General features: G+C 42.3%; 1 pseudogene; it reads left to right on the forward strand.

Moving 5' to 3' along the window:
• The first annotated feature begins 935 nt into the window (after positions 1-935).
• On the forward strand, positions 936-2427 carry LOC125516578 (uncharacterized; annotated as a pseudogene).
• The last annotated feature ends 2492 nt before the right edge of the window (positions 2428-4919 follow it).

The following is a 4919-nucleotide window of genomic DNA, read 5'->3' on the forward strand; positions in this document are numbered from 1 at the left end:
AAGATACATCTGTCTTTTCTTCTCCTTTGAAGGTTAGGTATCCGCTCGTTAGTTCAGCACTACATAAATACTGACTTTAAAAGGGGCGACTCCCGCCTGTGCTTAAGTTGTTTCAAGCTTGTAAAGACTCGCGATCGGAAGATTGACCTGGTTTTCTTTCAGCTGAAACTCTACCTAATGGTTCAGATTCCCCAGGTCCATGGGTCCATGGCCGCTTAGCTTAGACAGCCTTGTCAGAGACATGAATGCGAGGTTCGGTTTCCAATTGATTTGTATTCACCGGGACCTCCCCTTATTGGATTTTCTCCACTTCTCTAGTTGATGTGGAAAGAATGTTGAGAAAATGAGTTTAAGGGGTGGTTTTCTATTTAATTTTTTAGCCTACGTCGTCTCTCTTCCTGAACCTCACAATCATCAGTGTTTGAAGTTTCATGATGAATATTGGTTTCACATTTTATTGCTTACGTGAGGAAATATCAATTTGGAACTCGAATTTGTATTTGAGTTATGACGAGGAGTGAGGTAAATTCGCATTGTTGAAGAAAGCGAAGAAAAAGGATGCTGCTATGGCTTGCTTGTGGCTCTTTCTTCTATTGGCTAGTCTCAGGCATGATAGTTTCAATTTCTTTTGGAAAGCAAGTGCGGCTCAGTCATAAGTGTTAATAGCATGAAGTAAGTTGTCGGTAGCCGGCATTAGGTAAAAGGAAAAGCTTCTCAAAAGCATCCAAAAATACCATAGAATGGTGATCGAGATCACCTTCATGGGAATCATCCTTTGCAAATTGGGGGAAGGGAACCAATCAAGTCACCAAGAAGTTCCCGAAACTTGGTTTAGTATTAAGGTTCTTCTCTTCCAGCGTTTAGTATTCAAGTTCTTCTCTTCCAGCCCCCCGGCCCCTCTTTGATAAGGAAAGTTTTCATTTCTCAAAGAAAAAATGACAAATATGGTTCGATGGCTCTTCTCCACTAGCAGGTTTACTGCTTTCTATTTGCACCTTTGTATTAAGTTTCCTTATATATACGATTTTTTTATTATTTTCTATTTGTCAATTTTTATTTATAGTGCGTTTTATTTCGATTATTCTTCTCCCAATTTGCAATCTTTTCGGAGCCTCCTTCATTATTACTCTTCCTCCAGAGATTCAGGATCCCCAAGCTCTAGCTCATTTAGCAGGGCTAAACTTCTATCTGAGCCTTTACGAGCAGGATCCTGGATGGGTTACGTTCATTCAGAACAAGCTTAATCACAATACCCCTCTGGAGGACATACCTGGACGACTTAAGCTCTTCCTAATGGAAGAAAAGCTGTCTAGTATGCGACAAGATGTCATTCAGGAATTTGTGGCGCTTTATCAAAGAATAGGGCCTTATCTACCGATCGAGCCCTACTTGGTCGATGAAGCACTTCGTTCCTATCTGGACCATATTCACGCAACTAATTCTTTCACTGTTCTCCAAGCGTCTTATCAAGATCTGCGGGAGAATGAGGGAGGATCTGTTTTCTTTAGAGATGATGTTTCCCACAACCGGGATCTCCTTGAGGCGGAAAGCTCCGCAAGGAGGTGCCTGGAAGTGGAACAGAGGATCTGATGGGAAGAAATCCCCAAGAGCAAGGCAAGTCTCGAAAGAGCTGAGCACGAGCATGCTCTCGACTTGTCTAAGTCGGAGGATCTTAGAAGGGAATTAGAAAAAAAAGAGTGGGGTAGCTCAGTAATTCTGATTCTTTTCTCTTCCAGCCCCCGGGCGGGCCCCTCTTTTTTTCTCTTCCAGCCCCACGACCCCTCTTTGATAAGGAAAGTTTTCATTTCTCAAATAAAAAATGACAAATATGGTTTGATGGCTCTTCTCTACTAACCACAAGGATATTGGGACTCTCTATTTCATCTTCGGTGCCATTGCAGGAGTGATGGGCACATGCTTCTCCGTACTGATTCGTATGGAATTAGCCCGACCCGGCGATCAAATTCTTGGTGGGAATCACCAACTTTATAATGTTTTAATAATAGCTCATGCTTTTTAATGATCTTTTTTATGGTTATGCCGGCGATGATAGGTGGATTTGGTAATTGGTTTGTTCCGATTCTGATAGGTGCACCTGACATGGCATTTCCATGATTAAATAATATATCATTCTGGTTGTTGCCACCAAGTCTCTTGCTCCTATTAAGCTCAGCCTTAGTAGAAGTGGGCAGAGACACTGGGTGGACAGTCTATCCGCCCTTAAGTGGTATTACCAACCATTCTGGAGGAGCAGTTGATTTAGCAATTTTTAGTCTTCATCTATCAGGTATTTCATCAATTTTAGGTTCTATCAATTTTATAACAACTATCTTCAACATGCGTGGACCTGGAATGACTATGCATAGATTACCACTTTTTGTGTGGTCCGTTCTAGTGACAGCATTCCTACTTTTATTATCACTTCCGGTACTGGCCGGGGCAATTACAATGTTATTAACCAATCGAAACTTTAATACAACCTTTTTTTATCCTGCAGGAGGGGGGGACCGAATATTATACGAGCATCTCTTTTGGTTCTTCGGTCATCCGGAGGTGTATATTCTCATTCTGCCTGGATTTGGTATTATTAGTCATATCCTATCGACCTTTTCAAGAAAACCGGTCTCCGGGTATCTAGGCATGGTTTATGCCATGATAAGTATAGGTGTTCTTGGATTTCTAGTTTGGGCTCATCATATGTTTACTGTGGGCTTAGACGTTGATACGCGTTCCTACTTCACCGCAGCTACCATGATCATAGCTGTGCCCACAGGAATCAAAATCTTTAGTTGGATCACTACCATGTGGGGAGGTTCGATACAATACAAAGCACCCATGTTATTTGCTATAGGGTTCATGTTTTTGTTCACCATAGGAGGGCTCACTAGAATAGTTCTAGCAAAATCTGGGCTAGACATTGCTCTACATGATACTTATTATGTGGTTGCACATTTCCATTATGTACTTTCTATGGGAGCCGTTTTTGCTTTATTTGCTGGATTTTACTATTGGGTGGGTAAAATCTTTGGTCAGACATATCCTGAAACTTTAGGCCCAATCCATTTTTGGATCACTTTTTTCGGGGTTAATCTGACCTTCTTTCCCATGCATTTCATAGGGCTTTCGGGTATGCCACGTCGCATTCCAGATTACCCAGATGCTTACGCCGGATGGAATGCTCTGAGCAGTTTCGGTTCTTATATATCCGTAGTTGGGATTCATCGTTTCTTCATAGTTGTTGCAATCACTTCAAGCAGTGGAAAGAACCAAAAATGTGCGGAAAGTCCTTGGGCTATTGAACAGAATCCAACCACACTAGAATGGTTGGTACAAAGCCCTCCGTCCTTTCATACTTTTGGAGAACTTCCTGTGGTAAAAGAGACAAAAAGCTAAAAAAAACTCTCCTAACTATGAAGGAAGTTTCATAGAGATAGGTGTGGGGAAATAAGTTCTTCATTTGAAGAGTTAGTTGGCTGCCCTACCGGCCCGCAGATTAGGTTGGATTTTATCGCCAACTGAACTTCGTAACCAAAGCGATTCCTTCTTGGTGGAGATAGGTGGGTCCTGGTCCAACCTAAGTCAGTTCGAACCTGACGGGTCGTTCGTTCGTGTGGAGAATCTCTCTCCTTACTCGAGATTTCTTTATCTTCGAGGCGAGGCATATTCATATGTTGAAGAAGGGGGAAGTGTCTCCATTTACGCTCATAGAACCCGGAAAAAAGAATATATCGTCGTTTAAGGACCAAGGATGCGATGTGAGAAGCGTAGGTTGGAGTAGCAGGAGTATGCGACAAGAAGTTGCATGTTTGATGTGGGTCTGTAACGAGATGAATTAGAACACTTGGAATCCTTGCGGATATAGCTTCCACGAGGGCTCTTTCCCACTTAATAGATTCATTCCTTCGTTATGGCGGTTGAGGGTACCTGCCGTTCAGAGATGCTATCAGAGTAGGAAAGTTAGCCAAGTTATCCTGCCTAGTTTAGATAAAGCACCCCGATCATGCCAGACGCAACTCGATCATTGTATACATAAAATAGTGGAATTTGAGTAAATTCTCTCTGCCTTTCCCATTTCCAATTCAAAAACCACTAGGCATAGAAGGAAATCTTTCCCGGTAGAAGGTTCTCAGTAATCAGCAGTGGGAATAAGCCCTTCCAGTATTTTTCACCTAAGAAGGTTTTGGAGGAGGAACCTATGGGAACGGCAGTCCTGCATCGAGATTATTAGTTGCTTACCGCTGCACATTTTATCAAGATCAACCTGTGGGAATAGCCATCCCTTCCTTACCAAAGAAAGAAAAAAGGAATGACGCGGTCTGTTTACAAGTAAGAAAGAAATAGGATAAGGGTAAAGGTGACATTTTATCTCTTCGTTCCGCTCTTGGTTTACAGGCTTTGTTAACCGGACCGGAAAAGGGGGCATTTTCTGGGTAGGTTTCCCTATTAAGTCAGCACCGGATCAAGATTGGAGACCCACCACAAGCAGAGAACAAAAAGCCTAAGAGTGGTGACCAACCATCTGCAAAAGGAGTAACAGAGCAAAGCGGAGAAGAGAAGGGGGAAGAAAAAGGTTCCTAACTCATTGGATAGCTTAATCTATTGGTCAGGGATCCCATATTTACTTTATTTAGGTGCCTAGACTTTTCGGGGCATAGGGTAGATTTCACAGTCCTTTAAGTGAATACGCCTTCTCTTTATGTATAGAGCTCTTAAAGAATGGATCAGCTCCTAGCGAAAAAGTCCAAGGTCTGAATACCAAGAGCGGTCAAACACAGTGATCGGTCCCGGTCAATGGGTAGAAAAGCCCGCCCTATAATCTGAAGTAGTCTTCGACTAGGTATATAAAATGGATAAAAAGAAAGAAGGGGAGGAGAGGAGATAGATGTATTTCACTAGGCGTATATGATGTTGGAAAGAAT

Source organism: Triticum urartu, chromosome 6A (genome assembly GCF_056163025.1).
Source record: "Triticum urartu cultivar PI428250 chromosome 6A, HENAU_Tu73, whole genome shotgun sequence".
Taxonomy (NCBI): domain Eukaryota; kingdom Viridiplantae; phylum Streptophyta; class Magnoliopsida; order Poales; family Poaceae; genus Triticum; species Triticum urartu.